This window comes from Protopterus annectens, chromosome 2.part0, assembly GCF_019279795.1.
Source record: "Protopterus annectens isolate FY-2018-M chromosome 2.part0, PAN1.0, whole genome shotgun sequence".
NCBI lineage: Eukaryota > Metazoa > Chordata > Ceratodontiformes > Protopteridae > Protopterus > Protopterus annectens.
The window spans coordinates 711,429,577-711,454,978 of NC_056728.1; positions in this window are offsets into that span (position 1 = coordinate 711,429,577).

The following is a 25,402-nucleotide window of genomic DNA, read 5'->3' on the forward strand; positions in this document are numbered from 1 at the left end:
ATAGGGCCATGTTAGTGTGTCTGTGTCCAGGTATGTTGTTTCAGCAGATGTTGTACAGTAGTTGAATAATTGGTTATGGTATGACAGTATGGACTGATGTACTTATTTTGGTTGTGGAGTAGATGTTGTTGCGAGTACATAGCACATGCAGGTGTGTAGGAACCCCTTTTATACAATGTCTATATGTGTGTGGGTGTTCTTTCCCTATGTGAACACCTATCCCTTAGTGGACTAATACTATGGTAATTGCAGGCTGATTCATTAAGGCACTGTTAAATGCTTCCTGTATAGCATGCAGGTACTGTTAGTCCTTGAATCCTTTTGGCAATACATCGGAATGTAATAAAGTTTTGCAAAATGAAAGCTGTCTGTGTATTTCTGTCATGGATATTTGCAGTGATTGCAGTTGTGTTGGTGACTGTGTCCATAGAACATATTTGTAATAGTGTATTGGCATATACTCTTCATATGTTATGTTCATATTGTTTTGGGGGGGTGGAATGTGTGATTGCTATGGTCCATGTTATACTCAGATATGAACACTTCAGATGCTGTCTACACACATGTATGTATGTTTTCTACGGTTTACATTTCTGCATGCTTACACTACGCCTGCACCACTTTTCACAATATGCCAGGGAAGAGTGGTGACCACTCAAAAGGATATTAACATTGTAAATGGGAATTTTGTGGTTGCTCATGACAGTCTGCTAGTCAGTCAGTCTCTGGAGCCTTAGGAGTTGGAAGCTCTTAGAAAGACTGGGGAGAGACAGATGACTGATGAGCTGTGAAGGGAATTGCAGAGGAGCATAAGGAAAGAACATGTAAGAAAGGTTATTCTCAGCAACCTGGCAAGAAATAATCCATGAGTGACACTGGACAGCATTACCAGGGATGCAATGCAAGGAGTTTGGTAGCATGTTTGAGAAGCAGAGGCACATCAGAGATTGGGCAAAAGTTATTATTTTTTTTTTTATTTGCATGTGTTTTTTTCCCCTCATTACCTGCCAACAACTAGTTCTCCCATTTTCTGGCCAGTCCATTCACTCCTACTGGGCAAGAGTCAGCCACTGGGGCTGTAATACAGGTAGCCATTAGGGGTTTTCTACTTTATGCCTTAATCCCTCCCCTTGGCAGGGAAAATGTAACCAGTCTCACTGTAGGGATAACTGTGCTTTCCTTGTGTAAGTGCATGTTTCTGTACACCCCTGATGGAGGCAACAATAAAGTGGCTTTGTGGGCCACTCACATCCAATGGGTCACTTCTGTGACTGCCACATCTCTGCTAAGGAATACTGTAGCAACCTTGTGGTATGGACCACTTTCCTGTCTTCCTGGATGGACACTCCCATCCTTCCTGTGCCAGCTTCAACAGACACCTTAGCTGTTAATCACACTCAAGTCACCTGGGTAATAGTTATGGCTTTATCCCTCTACATCAACAAAGCTGGTTATAGACTGGACAAAGGTAAATATAATGATCTGTGAGGCAACTCTGTGTTTAAAGTTGGATGGCTGTCAGTATGGTTAGAAGTTAGAAAAAGGGGATTAAGAAAGTAGGGTATGTATTAATGGTGGACGCAAACATATCCAATGTATTGCAGAGTCTGACAGATGGGTTTGGAATGATTATGTATTCTGTAGTTATGTGTACCCTCGGGGCATTGAGACACCTGGTGGGTATGATATATGATTCAAGTATGTGGAATTAGAGTGGGACAACTTGGAATGTGAAAACATACAGCATGTGAGGTAAGAAAAATATATGGCAGGATGCCCATGGCTAAAAGGGTCTATATTATATTCTCAAATGCCAGCAATGTCAAATCTGACATTGTCGACATGAGAATATCGAACGCTCAGAATCGTGAGTGTGTAAACGGAAATCTCCATAAGGGGAGATTTCCGTTTACTGCAATGTAGTGTGGTCTCGGAGTTGGTATATTTAAGTAGCAGGGGGTGTGGGGGGTTCTTTTTTCTTTTTGTTTTTGTAAACGCTCGAGATTTTGAATGTTCGATAGTCTTGTGTCGACAATGTCAGATTCAACATTGTCGATATTCGAGAATATAATATAGACCCGGCTAAAATGGATTCCCATTCAGCATCCAAAGTCAGCGAGAAAGGAAACTGGTTAGAAAGGTAAGAAGGAAAAACATAGAAAATTATGTTGGGATGGATATATAGGGAAATGAACAGGAATGGGTTTATAAAACAGAATATGGTGCTTAAGTGCCACTTCACAATTACATCTGATTTGTTGACAGAAGTGAACATTGCAAGTCCAGTGAAATGCAGTTTATTTTTTTAGGTTCACATGCATGCATTCCAGGTGACAATAATTGCTCCAAAGCACTGTCTAGCTAAGAGATTAGGAAATAAATATGGAAAGATTCAAACCCTGGCCCTTGGCAAAGGGAGCAAGTCTTTAACAGTTTAGAGCATTAATCTGCTGTACTAACTACCAACTAGCAACATGTGGCTCTCCCAGTATTTAATCTTACTGGAGTTAGTGCTTCAGCATTGCAAGACTGTTCAAAGGTCTTCATCCGTGGCTCACTAGAGCTAATTATATCTTATGATGCATCAAGTATGAAGGAGGTGTTATTCCAGAAAAGGAAATGCCCCAAAATGACCATGATATAGACCATAGGTCAAATTCAGGGTAACGGAGCAAAATGGGAATTAGTCTTTACTAATTTATAAAATAAGTTTTATATCCTCACATAAATCGTCTAGGGTACCAGTACAAATATATAATGTTGTCACTCACCTGATATGAAATGCTGGTTTATTCCATAGTCTACTAGTTCTAATATAAAATGTCATATTCTTTAACATGTAATTAGAACATTCCATAGTTAAAATAAGTAAATTATTAAATGGGTGATAATCCTAGTAGAAGCCCATTGTAAGCACTCAAATTTTTTAACATTAGTTAGAGAATACATGCAAAACAATGCTCTGTACTCAGTAAATGGCATCACAAATGAAGTATAAAGGTGTCACCAAAACGTCAACTGGTCTTGAGGGAAATAAGACTTGTTTTATATTGCCTGGACATGGGCATCAAAAGATAGATCAGAGGATACAATTTTACCCAGAGCCATATAATACTCTTATAATACTCTGCAGTCTAAATAATATTACATTAATGACTTAAGGGAAACCTTTATTATAGCAACCAATGTGTATAACAGCAGATTTATAAATATTGAAACCCAAATTCTATTTATCAGTCTATGCTGCCAGACTATCCAAATAAGTTTGAAGAGCCCGGTTGTCAGCCAAACTATTTATAGGAAAGGCTGTTTTAGTACTTTAAGTACATTTTGAACATCATACCTGCTTGAATGGAGTCAGAGAAGTCACGGATATGTGAATAACAATGGACACAAAACTGAGCATTGGGAAATTCCTCAAGCTATTGTACTAAACTGTTATATCCTGGAGATGACTATCTCTAAACAATTGCTCTGATGGCCAAAAACTAAACCCAATAAGTAATGTAAGGCTTAATAGATAGGGTACTTAATGGATTGGTGATGGCCTTATTGGGCAGAGTGCTGAATGCCTGTGCTAAAATTCAAAAATATAATATAATAAAATGCCCATTGGTAAACTTCTGCCAATAGTATCCAGTATCTTAGCGTAGAAGTGAATCACATTAGTGGTACAAGATCTATTGCCTACAAATGCATGCTGGTTAGAACCAATATGTTAAATTATAAAATCAAGGAATAACTTTAGCAAGGTCCTCTCCATGACTTTAGCAACCAAACTTGTCAGACTGAAAGAATAATAATTTTAAAGGATCACATGCTGGAAGGCAGGGTACTAATGTTTGGAGAATTAAAGTTTGACAGAATCTGCAAAAATAACAATGGATGATACATTATAACGACAATTAACAGATGATAGCAAATACATAACAAAAAGTACTGTGTTAAATTGGTGGAAGCAGTTCAATTTCCAAGCACAGTTGTGGAAATTTGGGTAAAATAATGCATTCTCTACCCGAGAGGGATGTGTCCAGGAAAACTGAAGGGAGGTTGTAAAAAGGTACAGCATCTAATGCAGTGAATTGTTGGGTTGCAGCATTGTTAATTTCCAAATAGTGGTATTATCTGTGGTATTATTTTTGTTGTATTAATACCACTGATATTACAGTATTATTTTTTCAGTTTAATGAAAAAATATTTATTAAAACTTCTGATATTGTCCTAAATTATTGCACATTTCAGTTTGCTTTGATTATTGCAGTTCTCCATTGTATGAGTATTGCATATGATTCATAATGCTGAAAGATTAATTAGAGTATTTGTTTTACAAGTATAAAACTGGTGTTTTCATAGCCCTTGTTTTCCATAGTGTCTGCAGAGTAAAGCAACAAGAAATGATTGCCTGACTCAATAGAGTATGTGCTTCATAGCCAAGGCATTGAGTTGTGAGCCTTTGCACATTTACTGTTATCTACTCTTGCAAGACGTTCACCAACATCTCAGCACTCAGGAAGAAGAAATTAGACAAACTAGCAGTAGCTATGTCTGTTTTTTACATGTGTAATTTGTTTGCATAACACAATGAGCCACGGAAGGTCTGATTTACTCCATTTTACTGTTACTGTATTCTCTTGTGGCATGGAGGGATGCTGGGCCTGTGTAAAGTCTCCAGCTCGGACTGCTGCCTGGGTCATATAACCAGTCATTGTTGCTGTTCACTGGAGCCAGGCCAGCCCCACTCTGTGTTTCCACTATCCCTGGAGGGCTGTTTATTTTGTCTGTATTCCAGACTCATAGTAATAGTTCTGTAAGCAAAAATGTATTTGAACAAAAAGAAAACATTAGTGTGACAGTAAGAAATAAACTATGTTCTTAACTTGAGTTTGCACTGGCCATGTGATCTAACTTTGAAGTTTTAATACCTGACTTTCTGTCTGAATATAATACTTCCTGTCTGCTTTGCAAACTAAAATATTTTGGCACGGTCTTGTTTTCTTTTTTTATGTGATTGTTTACCAAGTTTGGCACTACATGTCTGCATTTTGCAGCTGTGGATGGATCAACCTCAGACCTGCATATTTAGTCAGTCAGAAACACCAAACACACAACAGTCCTGTGTACTATTGCCACAAAAATTGTACGTGGACACTATACACATTTAGGATGTAGAAGCCTCATTTTAGTAAAAGTCCAATAGTGAAAGTGATGCACTTTCAATGAAAAATAAATGTACAGCTTCCTCAAACCATATGGTTTTTCAAAGAGAATTTTTTTTTTCTGTGATAACTGGGTAAGTGAGATGATTTTTCATAAACAACTCAGGGCAGAAAAGCAAGGGTAAATGCATTATATAAGGAATGTTGACAGTAGCCAGTTTAGCAAGTTTTTTTTTTGAGCAAAAACCAGAATGCATGGAGAAAAAAAACACAGACACAGGCAGAAGAACAGACTCCACACATGCGGTGAATGGAGGCCAGAGACTAAAATCTAAATTACTGAACCAACGCAATGATGAGCTTCTTGTGGAATACATAGCACTGTAAACTGACAAATGTCCAAGGATGCAGAGTGATACCAACTCTGTCATGCTCCCCATATATATATATATATATATATATACACACACACACACACACACACACACACACACACACACACACACACACACACACACACACACACACACACACACACACACACACACACACACACACACACACACACAGACACACACACACACACACACACACACACACACACACACACACACACACACACACACACACACTCACACATATAGGAATGTTAATATTTAATTTACATTTAAGGTCTAATTGTATGTTTCAATTATTAAATTATATTTAATTACCTATAAATCTGCATATTTGTGCCAGTGTCAGTACACACACACACACACACACACACACACACACACACACTCGTGTGTGTGTGTGTGTGTGTGTGTGTGTGTGTGTGTGTGTGTGTGTATGTGTGTGGGTTTTAAACTATCAAAATGCAAAAGCATCAAAACACAAATGATCAGTTGTTTCATTATGAAAAACTAAAACTGTGAAAACAAAAGCTTCACAAAAAGAAAACAGTTTATTTTTGTAATCCTTTATTCAAAACTTACCACTACATTCAGACTAAATAGTAATATCATTATGGAACGTTTTTTTTCTAAAGTAAGGTGTAGGGTTGAGGTTAGAAGAAGAAAAACAATTAGCATTAGGGTTAGAGTGCCTTAGTAAAGATCCTGCATCAGTTTATTAATGTGTGCTAACTCTAACGGTAGCCCTTCTGTTGTCCCTAACCCCAATCCTCCACCTTACTTTATTCCCAAAAGTTACTATTATGCATTCTTGCCATTGAATTTCAGACTGTAGCTCTGACACCAGCTACTTTTCTGAGTCATCCCTTCTTGGAGGATATTTGTATCTTGGGGGATTCTTTGACTGCACCTAGTTTGCAGTCATCAGCAAACTTGGCCAATCAGAAACATTTGACATTGACCTTGACTTCAGAGAAGTAGAAGCCAAAAAGGAGTGGACCCATCACAAAACTCTAAGACACACTGTATGCGACCAGTCTCTTTTTCTGGAAGTGTACTCCCCTATCTGAACTTCTCGGATCCTGTCTGAGAGCCACCTGGATATCCATCAGGTGACTGACATTGGTGTTTATACCTAATTCCATGAGTTTGTCTCTAATACCCAAGCTGGTTATTGTATCAAATGCGTTGGTCAGATCATGGTAGCAGTATGTACCATTTTGCCCTCATCCATTACCTTGGTGACTTTCTCAAAGAAGTCCACCAGGTTGGGCAGGCATGATCTTCCCTTGACAAAACCAAACTGGCTTGGGCCCAGTGTCTGAAAATTTCCTATGCCATTGTTAATCATTTATATGATAATTCTTTCCATAGCTTTGCATATGAGATTAGTCAGGTTTATGAGTCTGTGTCTGAGGTCTGTAGATGGCCCACACCTGTCTAGAGGCTATGTTTAAATAGTGATTCTAGCTATCGTGATAGGTAGTGCTTTGTGGTGCTTAGGAGGCATCCCGAGATATTATTGGGACCCATTGATGTGATATTCTTGGCCTTCGGGAGCACACTTTTTAGTGATAGTTAGGAAGGTTATGTTCAATGGTATTTCCAGAAGGTTGCCTGGAGGACAGAGAGGGGAGAAATTAGAGATGAATTTGTCAGACAATGTTGTTGTGTCTTTCGGCTTTTCCCAGTTAGGGGTCGCCACAGCGGAACTCCGGTTCACTAATGATTGGTAGTTGATTTTTACGTGCCGAGTTACCAGCCCTGACGCACAACCTTCAACGAAGGTACGCCCATTCACGCATGTCTACACGCAGAAGACACCCTAGCTGAGAATTGAACCGGACAGCGTCTTACTGTGAGGTGATAACGCTACCACAGCACCACCACCGCGGGTCAGACAATACATTTGGTATTTTTTTTTGGCTCAGTGCAGGTAACTCTATTTACAGTTAGTTCTGCACATTGTTATATAACTGTCTTTGCAGTCCTTTGCCTGGGAGGCTATTTTTTACCTCAAGTTTGTCCTTGGTAGACTTGATTTGTCATTTGAGTTGCTTGTTCAGATTGATAAGAGATTTTCTTTATCCTACTGGACATTATACTTCCCTATTTTTGCCATTGATTTCTTCCTTTTGTTGTACAACCTATTTATTTTGGGCTTCAACCAGGGTGGTTTATTTCTTGTACTTGTTTTGTGCCTATTCCTGATAGGCACGTCTGTCTCTATACATCTGTTGATATGATTGTATGTGGTCACTGTAAACAATTCTGCATAGGCAGCAGTGTCCTTTAGGCTTGGGCAGAGCTTAAAATGCTGCCAGGTTATCACTTAACCTTAGAATAGTTCCTAAAGGTTTCAGGGTTAGGAGGCGTCCAAGTTTTTGTTTTTATTTTGAAAGGAGACAGCTATATGGTCCAGCCTCACCAGAGATGATATTACTCTGGGGGGGGGGGTACAGTCCATGTCAGTGAGGACCAAATCCAATATGTTCTCACCCTGGTCAAGAGAGTTAGGGCTGACAAACTTCTGGAATCTCTGGGCCTGCATGTTTCTTGTCAAGTATGATTCCCAGTTTATAGTGGGGTAGTTAAAGTCACCCATGAATACCATAATGGGTTGAAAGGTGACTGACTTTAGTGAGTTTAAGTATACTTTTTCAAGAAGGTCACCAGAGCCATAGACAAGAGCAAAATATTGCATACTGCTTATTTGACCTGGCAATGGCATTTGACACAATATCTCACTCAGGTATTAATAGACAAACACAAATTTAGGTGTAAATCCCTCTGTCACCCAATGGATAGCCAAATGGCACACAGATGGGGCACATGAAGTTGGGGTGGGGGAATCCACCTCCACCAAGAGGATTGTTGTGAGTGGTGTTTCACAGGGCTCAGCACTGGGATTTCTCCTGTTTGGAATATACTTCTCTGAAGTCAAGGCAAATGTAAAAGGCCTTTGGCTGACCAGATTTGCTGATGACTGCAAGCTGGGTGCAATCCCTAAATCCCTGAAAGATGTAGATATCCTCCAGGAAGGTACAACACAAGACAAATAACTGGTGCCAGAACCACGGTCTAAAGCTCAATGCAACAGATGTATAATTATACCCTTAAGGAAAATGATGACACCTGCAAATTACAGCACTGATAACACTCTCCTAAGAGTTAACCAATTGGTAAGGGACTTGGGAACTCAGGTTAACAGTAGCCTGAACTTTTACCACCATGTCCATAGTAGTGAGAAAACCCTTCTAAGTGGTGCAACTTATAAGTAAGGGCATAGGATCCAGATCTAAGAAGATTGTAGTCCCACTATGCCCAGCCCTCATTGAACCAATTATCGACTATGCACCTTTCAGCATGTACCTGACCAGACAATTGCAACAGCTGGAGCAGCCACAGAAGTTCCTCACTTAAAGAATACAGGGTGTAAATAATATGTCCTATGCAGATTGTCTCAAAGCCATATCCCTGTACTCAATCTTCTACAGACTACGTAAGAGTGATCTTTGCCTAATCAACAAGACATTCTCCAGTCCAGCCCTGATGGATCTGCTACATATTCTCAAATCAAACAGCACTATAGTTATCTGATCTAAGGAAGTAAACCTCATCGGTGACATAAACAAAACATGTTGGAGGCATGGGTATGTGTCTCAGAGATTACCCCTTCTCTGGAACAGACTCCCCATGCATGTGCAACAGAGCTCTTCCCTAAGTTTATGCAAATGCAATTTGGACTAATGGATGGGAAATCTCAAATTCACCCCTCTTTTCACCTGTGGCCCTTATGGACAGGAGCAGTTTGTAGATGCCCTAAGGCATAGGCATATACTAAAAGTCATTCTACCCCATGGACATTGATAATTGGGAAAAATCGGGCACAAATGGCTAGGCCTAAAAGGGTTTAGCGCCATTAGCCTAGTAACCTCCTACGGTCATGTGATCCTATAATGTGTTATGGGTTTCTTGGTTCATAGAGGGAGACCAATAGCTTACAAGGATATGGTATGGGATTTACCTATGGTGGTTTGGATGTGGAAAAGCTCAAGCTCATCATTCTGTCTGACCAGCCTTGATGTATGATTTTTTTTAATATAAATTTAAAAATATGAACAAGCACAGGAATTTGTCTAGTTCCAACCTCACCAATATGAGTGCTGAGGAAAAAAAAAAACAGAAAAACTAGTAGTCTTAAAACTTTGTTGATGAGTTCAGTCACAATAATTTCCAAAAATCATGAAACCCAGGTAGTGTTCCAAAGCAACAGGCCTTTATTCATCACAGACTGGTAATCCTCAGTAAAAGAAAAAAAAATCAGAATTACTTAATTTTAAACCAGCCTATTCCAGGCAAACAATATTAACAGGACTATAAAAGTGCATTTAAGAACAGCAACTACCCACTCCCACACACGACTACTAATTAGATCAAACTAAATCCTAGTTAAGGAAAATGCTACCTATCTATTTGTTACCCACATTCCCACATGGCCAGGTTTACAAACAAATGAGGGGGATAGCCATGGGTGCACCTATGGCCCCTAGCCTGGCCAATGTAGCCTTAGGCAAGTGGGAAGAGGAATTTGTGTTGCAAAGTGAATACTGGAAGTTTATTACCAGCTACCTTCACTTTAGTGATGATGTATTTTTTTGTCTGGTAAAGTGAGAAATCTAAACTCACTGAGTTTATCCACTACATCAGTAATTCCACCTCCTTCCTGAAATGTACCACTTCCATCACTTTGGAGTCAGTGCAGTTCCTTGATATGACTGTCAGTATTGATAAAGACAGAGGAAGATTAATTAGTAACTTCTACAGGAAACCAACAAGAGTAAACTACTTACTTCACAGAGACAGTAAGCATCCAGGAAAAACTAAGCACAATGTAATAGAATCATAAGGCTACAGATTAGCACACATTGCCACAGATTTGGCCGCTTTTCTCAAAAATATGAATACTGAAAATGATTTCTTAACCAGAGGATATGAATCAAACATGTTACATATGATCCTGGATCCCATTAGAGATTAACAACGACCTTATGTGGAATAGGCCTTTTGGTAGAATTATGCAATGAGGTCACCCTAACCCAAAATAAGAGAAAAGTAAGGGCAGATGCATTCTAATTTACACCTGTGGTTTCATTACAATTAAAGTCATTATTAAGGAGAACTGGGACATCCTCACTGACAATCAGCAACTTGTAGTAATTTTAGGAGTTCACCCGATGTTTGTATATAAAAGAGCAGAAGCATATGTAGATATGTGGAAAATAAAAATAAGGAACACCAGGATCACATGAGCACTAAAATCTCTGGGATACCTAACTGCACGTTCTGTGACTACTTGATGGAGTGCAACTCATTTCAGTGACCGTATCCTAAAAAGATAGTAAAATCTCTGGCAAGTGGTAACTGTTATACTAAAAAATTTGCATATAGGGGTATGTGTAATGACTGCCTTGCATTTTATGTGGGAAAGACTATGCATAAACTGAAAAGGAAAATTTCAGGTAATCTTTCTGACATCAGAAGTAAATGCCAGAGGAACACCTTATCCAAACACTTATTAGAACACCCCAGATATTCTTATTTTAAATTTAGCATTCTGGACTGTGTGGAGATGGATGTGCTTGAAGGGGATGTCAATGGTGTTTTGTAGAAAAATAATAAAAATGAAATGTAGAATGTGTGTGTATATGTGTGTATGTGTATATATATATATATATATATATATATATAGAGAGAGAGAGAGAGATAGATATTTCGTTTTTCTGATTTGATTACCTTTAATACACTCTTGCATTACACCAGAGATTTTAAAAAGTTGATTCAAAACACACATTTTTTTCATGCCGCTATTACCATAACATTTTGGTATAATTCCCCCATTTAGCATACTGGTGCACACTCATGCACACACCTGCACACTTTTATACATTACTAGTTTACTTCAGCCACTGTTTTCTGTATTTTTGTGTGCTTTTTCTAATGGTTTTCATTGCATTAACATTTTTTGGGAGGGCTGTAAACATGAAATCTGTCATGGCAGGTGTTTTCTTTTTTTCTCACCTACAAAGCATTGACATTTTTGAGCTGTAAATACCTTAGTTTTTATGCACATTAATACATATGGATGGTGCTTATTGGATAGTATTACACAAATATATGTATATATTTGTATTTACAGTGTTCTAATTAGATTGTGTTTATGATCATATAGCTTTGTGTGTTTTTCTTGCATCTACGTAATTATCTCTTTTTACTTATCTATGTGTATGATTTTAGTTCCTGTCACAGACCTGATGAAAGCTTTATTTTATTAGTTAGCGAAAAATGATTTTAGTTAAAACCCAGTCTATTTATATTTATGTTGTGCTTTTCTTAATACCTGATTTTGGAATGTAGGTTGCAAATATATAGGTAGTATTTTCCTTATCTAGGATTTAGTTTGCTCTAATCAGTAGTCGTGTGTGAGGGTGGGTACTTGCATTTCTTAAATGCAGTTTTATGGCCCTGTTTATATTGTTTGCCTGGATTACGGCTGGTTTAAAATTAAACAAAACATATATTTTTCACACCTATGTCTAAGTGTATAAAAGCTGATATGTTTAACATTGTAAAGTATTTCTGATTTTTTTTTGTTACTGATGATCACTTGTCTGTGATGAATAAAGGCTTGTTGTTTTGGAACAGTACCTGGGTATCATGATTTTTGGAAATTATTGTGAATGAGCTCATCAACCAAGTTTTAAGACAACTAGTTTTTCTGTTTTCTATTATTTATTTTTTTATTTTTATTTTTTGACATAAATTGAGCCACCTCCACCCCTAATCCTTGCATTTGCAGTAACTGGTCTAAATGTGTGGAAGGCATTACAGCCCTGTACTGCCTGCTCTCGTCTGCTTTAAACCATGTTTAAACAACCGTACAAACATCTGCATTCTTCAAGGTGAGGAGAGCTTAGTGGGAGTGGAGCTTCTTGTTTAGATTATTGGCATTAAGCAGTAACACCTTTAGATTTTCTGGCATTGGTTTTGCTATGCTGAAAGTTTTGTTAGTTTGGCATTGCCTAAAAACAGCGCAGTGGTCCAGGATGATGTTTTAGCCAATATTCAAAAGCCAAGAAGGGACAGGTGCAGACCATCCCTTGCAAAGCAGTATGGTCTGTTGACCATATCCTCCCATGCTGACAAATATCAACCCACTTGGAGTGACAGTAAAAACTAAGCCAATTATCAAAATCAATCATCTTGTGTTCATATTGTAGCACCACCTTTGGAAAAGGTAGAATGCTGCTCAGTGCTAGGCTTATACCAGTTTGGGGTACATAATCTGAGAGCTCCACTGTATCTTTCATGCAGCCCAGAGAGGGAATTCTGAGATCATTTACACCCACATGGACTATGATAGAGTCATATTGGTATTTGTGATCCAATGACGTGAGTGCATCCATGATTTAGCAGATCTTTGCCTCTGATAGACAGCTGACTATGACTCTGTCCTTTCTTCTACTGGTGAGTGGGACATCTATGTCTCTCACAATGGAGTCTCCTAGGACCAAAATGTTGGGGTGTATGGTAACATACCTTATGGGTTTAGAAGTCGAGTCACAGCGGGATGTGGCAGTATGTGTCTTGTTTTTGTTGAGTTATCTAGAGGTTGCTGATGACACCTTTTATAATGTAGTGTCTCTTTGTGGATTTTGGGAGATTACATTTAAGAGCCTCAGCAAATGTGGGTTGATGTGTCTAGTCCTTAATATGTGAGGTGGGTGTAGTATGTCCTTGTTTATATAGTCCAACGTACCAAGACACGCGCGTGAGACTGTGGTGCACGGTCATGAATAAATCAACGATTAAACCAAACGGACCAGCACTCCAGGCAGGAGAGATTATATAGGTAACTGTTTTATTAGGTAGCCAAAAAACTACCTAAACAAACTGTGACATACAGACCGGTTTCGGCATGAAAAGCCTTTATCAATGTCAATATTTCTTTACTTTATATAAATGTGTTAACCAGCTCCCCATTTTGAGACCATTTAAATACCTTTTTCAAAATTGGTATAGTCCAACCATTGGTTAATCCATCAAACATGATTTAAGGGCACAATTCCACATAAATAGAAAAAAACAACTTGAAAAGAAACTAAAAGCACATATACTCTACAAATATTACAAATGATTCTTCCACACTATCATCCATGCCAAACCATATGCTGATTTGATTTTTTAAAGCTCATACATCATAATATTTTTTGGTTAAATGCAAATCATTTGTGATACGTATGTGTATTGACACACCATTATAAAACTATAGACCAAAAATGTCATCATGTATCTCATATTCATTTAACCCAGGTTTGAAAAATGCCCCCAGTTTAGTAATCCATTTGCTCTCCATATTGTTCAATCTTGTGTGCCATCCCATTTTAAATTTTCTTGGTAATTGAATTTTATCAATGATGACAAACTTAAAACATGCTTCCTTATGCTGTTTAGGGATGTAACCGATTATGGGAAGGGTAGGCCATTCGTAACCCAAAAAAATGTTAGGTTTAATGAAGGTGCCAATAAAATACCAAAGAGTAGAAAGAGACCAAGATCTATTTTAAAAAGAAATGAACCTATGCATAGTGTTACAACGGATGATGATTATTCATTCACAACAGATTTTGAAACTTCCTCTTGTCAAGTGTCCCCGGTAGCTAAAAGGAAACAGTCCATCCCTTTAGGCCCCATAAACGTAGGGCAGGAAGAAAACACAAGACCAAATACAGGTCCGACCAACCTTCAGGTTCTTTTGAAACAAATGATAGCACAGTAAATAATGTTTTAAACATTTCTTCATATGCACTTATGGAGGCACAATATAAAGTGTTAAATAAAGGGCTTAACTTCATACCCACATCCTTTATTTATCCACATTTATATAAAGTAAAGAAATATTGACATTGATAAAGGCTTTTCATGCCGAAACCGGTCTGTATGTCACAGTTTGTTTAGGTAGTTTTTTGGCTACCTAATAAAACAGTTACCTATATAATCTCTCCTGCCTGGAGTGCTGGTCCGTTTGGTTTAATCCTTGTTTATATAGTGCCTGAAATATGGATATTCATATCTATACCTTGTTAACTTTTATATTTATAAATATACAATGGCAATCCAAAGATGGCATAAAGCAGATAACTTAATCTCTTCAAAGCACAGCTTCTACCACTAATAAACTTGCATTATTAAGAGGATGAAACATGTCTACAAGCTATATAACACATTTAAACTTTCTGAAACTTGGAAGCCCATTGTTAAACTCAACAAATACACATACAAATAAGTTTAAAGACACTTTTGGAAGCATCCTCGTTTTACAATTAAATTTACTAATTCTTCTCATTATACTCCTTGTGTTCAAGGTGCAAGCGATTTTGCCAAAAATGAAGATTAGAATGTGTTATTTAATTTTTTAGTTTAACAGTTTAAGCAATTTCTTTCTATAGTTACACATACAAAATGTAATGGTTGCTACTAGACAATGAATTACAAATGACTGCAGGGCATTATGGGTAAGAAAAATAATTTATGTCCTTAGGTGAGCAACCTCTTACATACATTGTAGTTTCACTGCTAAACCATCACATGTTAATTTGTAATATAAGATATTTCACTTGTAACAACTAGTTGGCAACTTTTCTTTCTAGGAAGTAAGAGGCCACTACTGATGCAGTAATTGCGGAAATACTGTCCCTTATACATTAGTTTAGGTAGTGAAGCATTTTGGGTAAAGTTTTTCATGATATCATAACAAGGATTTTCAGCTCTGAGATAAAATTCAGGTGTCTACCCTTATCAACAAAATAAAATACATAAACAGCACAGTTTTTGAATCAAAAACTTAATTAATTTGGTAGTATGTATAGTATGGAGGTTACATTCAACTTCAAAAAGGATTGATTCTTAGAATTGCTTCAGAACTTGACCACTACACTTTAAACTGCGGACTGTATAGTTTCATAGACCATCTTCTATTTTCTTTTTACTTTTGTATAAATTTTCCATTTAAAATGTAAAGTCTGACAAAATAAGTAAAAACAAATGTTGAAATGACTGTGATTCATTTTCTGAAGAAGTTCTTGACCCAATAAAAAGTAATTCAGAATCACAGTAGAAGCTGTTTTTCATTCAAAGTGCAAAATATCCTTCCTTAAATTAATTTAATGATAAAATGGCACCTTAAAACATTTAACAATCAAACACAACATAGTATGTACTTTTTCTGATGCTGTACAAAACTGCAGTTATCTTTGACTGCATTTTTGGTGTGGCCTCTTTCATTCAGGGCAAGCCATAGCTTTATGACAGTTGTACTGGTTGTTTTATCATGTGCATTCTTCTTTAGGTAGTACCATTTAATTAAAGCATATATGAAGTCATATAATGGTGTTGCTTTTATCTCATGGGCAGAACAATTCCTTTGTGGAACATTGTTGATTGTTGATTCCCGAATTACATGTGTAGCCTTCTATATTTGTTCATCTAAAACCACGATCACACCCCTTGCACAGAGCTTATAAAAGAAAACCATGGACCTTTGAAAGATTGCTTTCATGTCCTAGCAGAGACATACTTTCTAATCTGGTAGAAAATAATTTCTGCATGTAATCCTGCTATTGGATTTTATAGTATTCAGTTTTGACCTCATGAACATTAGATTCATTCATTTCATTAACTGCTGTATTATACAGTTTGCACAGAAGGAATTCTCTGACACCAGTACCTTTCCTGGAGAGAGAAAAATCTACATTTTCAGTAAACTTTAATAGCAATGAGGACTATTTTGTTGATGTTTCAATGGTCTGAACTAGTGGGATCAGTATGTCAGCCTAAATTATAAGACAGCATCTTTCAAAAATAAATGATCCGCAGTGGTGCAGTGGTTAGCGTTGTCGCCTCATAGCAAGAGGTTTTCCTGTTCGAGTCTCGGCTGGAGTGCCTTCTGTGTGGAGTCTGCATGTCCTCCCTGCGGTCGAGTAATGTTAAAGATATGCAGGTAGGTGCAAGCGTGAATGGGCATGCCTTCATTGAAGGTTGGGCATCGGGCTGGCAACTTGGCACCGTACAAATCCACTGCCAATCATGAGCAGACCGGAGTTCTGCTGTGGCGACCCCTAACCCGGAAAAGGCAAAAGTCCATAGGGAATATGGTCTCTTTAATACATCAGTTTTCTCAAGAGATCAGATCACCTAAGCTTAAGTTTAAGACAAGCAAAAAACAACAAAAACAATGACAAAAGACATTTTTGCTGTATGTGAAACTGAAAGCTAAAGGTGAAATAGTTGCATTTATTTTAATGCACTGCACAGAGACATGGAACAAGGCACAGAAATTACTACAGAGACTAAGTACTGTTCAAAGACAGAATTAAAGACATAAATAAACAAACTGCATGCTTTAGAAATGAAATTGACAGAAACATTAAAAATGGCATCATTTACACCTCTTTGATCTCACAAGAGGATATTGCTGTATACTTCGCAATCTATTATTTTTAGTGACAATGAAGGAAAATAGCAATATAATTTGTTTCATCTTAAATAATATTGCTTGATGAGGCACTTTGTTGCATGAAAGTGATCACTTATTGAATAAATTATTAACTATGATCCTTAAGCAGAAGTTTGTTTTGCTTAATTGCAAATAATCTACTAAGAACTGAGCAGGACAGTAACTGTATGGCATGAAAGGAACATTCAAACTAATACAGTAAAATAGTTCTAAATGAAACTCAAGTAAACACAACAGAGTCAGTTATTTTGTTGAAAAATAACAGCAACCTAAGCACATGCAAAATTCAATGTAAAAATAATAATAATGAAATAACAAAAAGCATGTGTTTTACAGAGGGGCATCACCCCCTACCCCTCATGTGGGGGGATGTACCCCACTCATTGCTTGCTAATTATGGGTCTATGGTTAATCGTCAAACATTCTTTCATCGAACATCTGATCATCAAAATTAAAATATCGAATTTTCATTCATCAAACGTTCATTTCAGTGAAAGTGTGAAATGGGGAAAGTAACTAGCTGGCCAACATTTCCCCATCTCACACACCTCAGTATTTAAAATGAATACTGCCCAGTCTAACCCAAAGGAAATAGCTAATATCGTAGATGACAAATTTAGTGGACATTTTACATTGCCAACAGTTGTGGCTATTCCACAGATTTCACAGTCTGAGCCAATCCCTTTAATTACCATGGAACAAGTCCCTTCAACCCTCTCAAAAGCTAAAAATAACTCAACCCTAGCCTTGAAAAAATATTAGGTTGCCTGATTATCAGTACAAATTATGGCATTTCTGAATACCATACATAACATCTTTAATCTATATCTCTTCATTGGCTACATTCAAGGAGCTCGAAAATAGACAGTGTAATGCCATTACACAAGGGTGTTCCAACCAAGGACACTGGCAGTTATAGACAATTTCTCAGACATTACTAATCTAGACATTGAAAATCTCTTAATCCCAAATATCTCATCAATTTGTTTTGTCAAAGGAATGTCCTCCCTCTTTAATTTCTTTGAAAAAAAAAAATATAAAAGTGGTAGATAACAGTTATCGGGCATATACAACATATTTAGACTTGGTCAAGGTCTTTAACATTATTCTCCATGAGGGCATTATTGACAGACTTGTAAATCTGAATATAAATCCTTATGCTCTGCAGTGAATAGCTAACTGGTTGCCTGACAGAATCCATATGATTAGTGTTATATGCCACTTCTGACAGCAAAAATGTTTTCATCAGTGTGCCACAAGGCCTGGTGCTGGGCCATCTCCTATTTGGCATCTATTTCTCAGGCCTTCAGGCCAACACTTCTGTCCTTTGGCTACCTAACTTTGCATATTATTGTAAATTTGTTGTTACTTGATCTTCCACTGATTCCACAATTACTCCAACATATGTTAGAGCATGCTAACACTTGGTATAAGGACAATAGTCTCCAATTAAATATGAAAATATATTCATTTTAGTAGATAAAACAGTTTTCATACCATATAGGTGACACACCCTTCCAATAAGATGCTGTTTTAAGGATTCAAAGCACTCTTGTTGATAATTCCTTATCTTGTGACATGTCTCTGTAGTATCTCATAAAGCCTTCTATCTAACTCATCTAATTTCCAAAGTCATCTTTTCTAGATTCAGAGAAGTCTGAGTTCCCCTTTACTTACATCTCATCAAACCCATTATTAAATATAATGCATGTTCTGGTATGCATTTGTCTAAGCATATCATTCAACTTGAGAGACCTTAGAGATTAATAACTAAAATGACCAGTGGCCTCAAAAATCTTAGTTATCAGGACAGACTGGCAATGCTCCCCCTCTCTGTGCTTAGTCTCTTATAGACTTCTCTGTAGGGATCTATGTGCAACCTTTTAAGCCATAAAACATCCAATTGTCTTTGTGTCCTGTTCCTTTAGAGACCATATTGATGCTCAAACAGTCAGTTAAAGAAACTAAAACTATATCAACAGATAAATAAGACACGTTGGCATGATAGCTGCATATCATATCACAAGTATCCTCCACCTCTGAAATAAACTTCCCCTGCATGTCAAGCAAAGTAGCACATTTGGCATTCTGTTATGAAAATTCCCTTCAACTGTGATTTGCCAGATGCATAGCAGTATAATTTCCTTTGGGTTTTCACCTGATACAACATTGATCTGGAGCATATCACTTAAAACTCCTTCCTGATTTTCATTTCACTCCTATGTACTTTGCACTGCTCTTAGACACATACATCATTCTCTACCACATTTCATCATGTATTACATCACACACATTGCCAACAGAGTTTTAACAAAAAGCAAATGCTTATCTATGCTTATCATTCCACAATACTTGGCATTGGATAGCATCACTATTCCTATTTAGGAAATGGTAAATTACAGTTCAATTCCTATCATAAAAACTGGAAAAAAATCCTTCTGCCTTGCTAATGATATACTTGATCCTTGTGTGAAAGAGCTTAGCTTTGATGTGCGACACAAAGCAATACTGGTATAAGCATGAGCAGGCAATCATTATTTTAACTGTAACAGTTTATGTGGTCCAATGTACTCGTGGTGCGATGTTGAGTGGTCAGTCAAGTATGTAGAGGATTATGATCCACAGAGTTCTTCTGTCTCTTTAAATTTGCTTATTATCTCCATACAAATGTGTTCTGTCTGATAAATACTGTATAATGTGTTCTATGGCAAACAGATGAGATGGGGTTAGAGATATTCCACTTGGTTGTGACACTTCCATAGGTGGAAGGCTTTGATCCCCAAGTGTTGTACTCCCTCTTAGGCATGGGCATCTTCATTCATGCACACTGGTTATGATATCCCTTCAAATGTGTGCTTTCCAACAACTGTTGTATGACTTCTTCTGTGATGCCCCTAGTGTACAATGGAAGAGAATAGGAGTTAGGCAGGCAGGAATTCAAATCCAGTCCAGTATATGTTATATCAGTGTATAAAACAATTGTAACATGCATCACTGGCTTAGTTAACAGATGTAAAGTGAGAAATTCTACTTGGTTGTGACACTTTGACAGTTTCACAGGTGGGGGAATTTGTTCCTGCAAGTGCTGCATTCCCTTTTAAACATTGTCATATTAATTCACAAATACTGGTGATGATACCCCTTTAAATGTATGCTTCCTGACAATTGTTGTATAACTTCCTCTTTTGTATCAGTATTTACTGCATAAGTCAAGAGAATGTGAGTTATGCAAGCGGATGTTCAAATACAATGGGGCATATGTTCTATCAATGTGTAAAAAACAATAGGTGAGACACAACAATGGCTTAGTGAACAGATGTGATGTGAGAAATTCTACTTGGTCGGGGCACTTTCTCAGAAGTAGGGTTTTGATCTCTCAACTGTTTTGCTTCCTTTTAAACATGTCCATTTTTTTAAAGTATTTTTGTATGTCTTATTGCACAGTGGTTAGCAGGGAGCAGAATTGCTATTTATAGACAAAGACTGGTATATATCAATTCTTATCCTATGGTAAAAATTGAAGAAAATGTTTTCATCCACATAGATATGCTGACTGCTGCACAAATGAGCTTACTCTCAATGTTGGAAAATCAATATTGATGAAGGCATGAGTGGACAATTTTTATTTCAGCTGTAACAGCTTCCATGGTTCAATGTATTTCTGATGTGATGAAGTTGTCAGTAAGGTTTGTTGAGGTTTTTCATCCACATTACTGGTTTCTGTTTCCTAATGCTTATTTGTCAGTCTTCAATAATGCTGTCACACTCCCATCAAATCTGTTATCTCTGAAAAACTGTTGTATAACTATCATCAGTAGCTAGTACACAAGTTAAGAGTGTGTGAGTTAGGTTAGCAGGGGGTTGACTCCAGTCTGGTGTACATTGTATCAGTATGTAAATAAATTGTTGACATGCAAATACCAAATTAGTGAAAAGATGTGTTGTGAAAAATTGTACTTGGATCTGACACTTTCACAAGTAGAGGGTTTTGATTCTTTATGTATTTTGCTCATTTTTACCCATGGCCATATTCATTCACATCAGCCTATACTTACCAAACACCTCTTTGTTCATCTCTATTAAGCAAAATCTTATCCCGTTGAACGATTGGAGCATTATTTTTAAATGTACCTGTCTATGAGTCTTCACACATGTTCAGAACACCATCTTCTGTGGCATATCTTATTCATGGTCATGAGTTTGCAGTATTAATGCGAAAGTCAGAGGTTTACACTCAGGTATGTGCATTTTGGTTATCCTGCTATCTCCCATTCTATTCCCCTGAAATGTATATTACCGTCATCTCTCTCTCTCTCATGAGTACTCCATTGGCATGTCTTGCTGATACCCTCTTCTATTATATATGTGCTTGAACAATGTCAGGAATTCAAATCCAGGTATGTACATTTTGTTAGCCATGATATCACATATCCTCTTCCCCTGAAATGCATTATGTAGCATCCTCTGTCATGTACTATGTTAGCATGCTTTGCTAGTACCCAGTTCTGGTTACTATATCCTTGAATAAAGTCAGAGTTCAAACCCAGATATGTGCATTTTTTTATGTTAATATTAACTGTTCCATTCTCTAGAAATGTGTTAATCCATTCACCATTGCTTTCACTGGTTCTGTGGTCTCCCCTAGTTCTATAGTGGTCTAGAAAATATCAGTGACAACAGGGGTTTAATCTCATCCATGGGTGCTTCTCTTCCAGTGATCTGATCTGTTACATCTGCATGAACATTAAGCTATCCTGCCATGAGTGCGTACATTATGTGGCATTGTGTAACATAGTTTATTTATCTGGATTCTTCTGCCACTGTTGAGATGGCCATTTTGGGGGGTATGTGGTCTTCATGGTTATAATAACTTATTTCATTGGTCCATATATTTATGCACAGATGTGTAATGTGTTGCAGTGCACTTGCAACATGACTGTAACACTGGCTACCTTTGAAAAGACAGATAATTGACACATTGTAAAGTGGGAGTTCTGGTTTAATTTTCCTTGAGATCTGTTACTTGATCTGTATTTATTCCAATTTACCTGCCCATATGATATGTTTCATAGCCAAGTGTATTTAGGACTCCTTACACTATGACGTCAGCATTGTCTCACTTTTACATTACAACATGGTTACACTGGTGTGTAGAATGAATTGCTCTACTGACCCACCTCAGGACAAACATCTTTTGATTTTTAATTACCTTTACGGTATAGTCTGGATGCGCAACTGACACTCCAGATTATTGTTAGACATGGTGCATGTTGTCACAGCACATTACTGCATTACTTTTATTTCCTCCAGCAAAGTGTCTTAGAATGGATGAATGGTCTTGCAATTTTGTTGTACCTTTCAATGTAATGTTTTTTTTTACACAATTCACTTTGCACCTTAATGTCCACCCTCTCCATGACACTCCCCCAGTGTCTGTGTTGCTTGCCTTCCTGTTGCGCATATATTTCACTGTATTTACCTGCTTGCTTCAGCTAATGTGGTTTCTCATATACACTCAACTGTTCACCTCCTGCATTTAGATGTGGCTGCCAGGTCACTTACCACAATGTGGCCACAAGCCTGTGCTGTTGCCATAAGGAGTTCTCCTCATCATGCCAACTGGCTTGACCACATGCATGTCACTAATGATGCTACTCATCATGCTAAGATGGTAAATAGTGTTGGCTCAGCTATGATGTGGCCAAACTGTTAATGAATCTCCAGGCATGTGTTCCACTGACCACTGAAGTCATTACTTTTAAATGTAAGTGAAAAAAATCCATCATTATAGAATGGTAATAGCTTAAAACAATTTGCTATTTATGCATTTAAAATAGAATATTTGCATTCTTGAGGATTTGTAACACAGCTTCTAACCTTGTATCATATTTATCCTTATCAGACCAAAATAATGTTATTTATAACAGCAATAACACTCTCCAGATTCTTTAAACACATTTTTATTGAATTATCACTTGTTGAGATAGGCAATTTTACATTTATACAACAGTAATCAAACTGTATCAAATTAAAATTAATAATCATTATACTTCACATATATTGCTATATATCATATAACCTAAACAACATTACATAAATTATTCAAATCCTGCCCCCCCCTTTTAACAAGAAACATCTTTATTAAACCACAACTTACAGTATAAGCAATCATACATTTATATAAATGAAAACACACCACACCGCCATACCTCTCAACTGTACAGATTTTTGCAGACTGTCCAGATTTTTGCTTCATATTTTTGGTCCGTTTTTCATATAATTGTGGTTTTCTGGCAAATTACTGACAAATCATTAAAGACTGAAGTCAGAAAATAATGACAGACATTTGAGTTTCGGACTTCATATCCTTCAGAAAAATACATGCTAATGCAAAACCTGTTATTCTATCAACTTTCTTAGTTTGTAAGAGCAATATGTAAAAAATGTCCCTATTTTTGGGCCTTTGTCCTACTTTTATTTATGGCTTTGTCCAGATTTCTTGCTCTAAGAGGTCGAGAGGTATGACACCGACACAATCCTAGTTGCAAGCATTTTACATCACAAACCATAAAGACAAACTCTCAGTTGCAAACATTATACATCACTTATAAATTACCCAATCATTTTCAGTGAAGCATTATATAGCTCATTTAAGTCCTGCCTTCTTTTAAATCTCATTCTTTCCCTGTATGTATTGTTCCCACAATTCCTATTTTTTCCTATGTCCTGTAGTTTGCTCCTACCCTTTTCTAAAGATCTCAGTTCTAGTTGTTTTATCTCTGTTACTATATTTCAATATAGTTGGTTTAGATTTTGATTTCCATTTAGATTCTTGAGCAAGCTAGTCATTTTACACTGAAAGATTTCAGGCATTGAAGTTATATCAAATACTGGTCTGAAGACTTAACATTCCCTTAACTTGGAAAGTCCATGAATAGGATTCAGAGAGATCCTCCTCTCTTATGCTAATTAGCCAATATGGTTTAGTCAGTTAGCACAATGGAGAAAATCCATGATTCAGAGGCATGATAAATCTGCATAGATAAACACCTCATTATCATGTAATTACCATATCTTATGCTTTCACTTGCATTGCATGTGTGAAATCACAATATGATTTGCTAGAATAATACAGGGGCTTGGACATGTAGTCATTGCTTAATATAGTGTGATGGCTCCACAATGTCAGCCTTGGAATGCACTAATTCTTTATTGTTTTATTTGCGCTTTCACTACTCAGTTTTGGATATGTATAAGGGGATCTATATTAGGTCACCGAACGCTTAAAAAAGTGAACGGTGATTAATTGACCCTATGTAAGCAAAAGCTAACAATTTCAAACTGTCAGAACAGCAATTTTTTCCTAGGGGAAAAAAAAATCGCTGTTCCAACAAAAAAAAAAAAATAAATAAAAAAAAAAAACACTTTACACATCACATTAAGTGGGGGCCACCCCCCTACTTAAATATACCAAATCTGAGACCGCACTAAAGTGCCAAAAATGGCAAAGTAACAAAGCGGCCAAGAAAATTCTTTCCCAGGGAAAGAATTCACTCAAAAGCTGCTTCTATATTTTGCTGTTTCAGGCTTTTGAGTTTGACCAAGATGCATTTGAAAGAATGCGTCTTTGGTCTTCTAATAGGGAACCATATAAGGTAGTCTTATTTATTTATGACTTTGGGCAACTCTCTTTGTCCCAGCCCCTTTAAGAAACACATCACACCGAATGACATTTGGTGACCTTTATTAAATTTCCATAAACATAAATGTTAACCAATATTCATTCATTTCAATCAAACATGATACAGGTTGAAATAACATCCATGTCACATTATCATAGGACAGGACAGCGTAAACCTGCTCATCCTGATCAGTAAGCAGCGTTCATAACTCCACATACTTACTTATGAAGCAGCGTACCCGCTCACTTCCATTACCATTTAATGCATTATACCATCAACCAAATAAGCAGCTTCCTTCGCTTACTTGTGTACTGATCAAGCAGTGTAACCGCTCACTTTCCTTTCCCAACTTATTGCATTGACCATCCAACACCAGAGGGGGGACAGAAGAGGGCAAGCCTGCACATCTTCTCCACCCACCAGCCTGACCAGGCTGTTCCCCCTCTCTCCACCAAACTTCTATCATCTAGACACCATTAGGGGATAAGGCCAAACATCATTCGGTGTGCAGTAATTACCAGGACATTACCAGCTCCTGGCAATTAACTAATGATTACCAGGACATGACCTGCCACTGGAGCAGGAATACTCAAC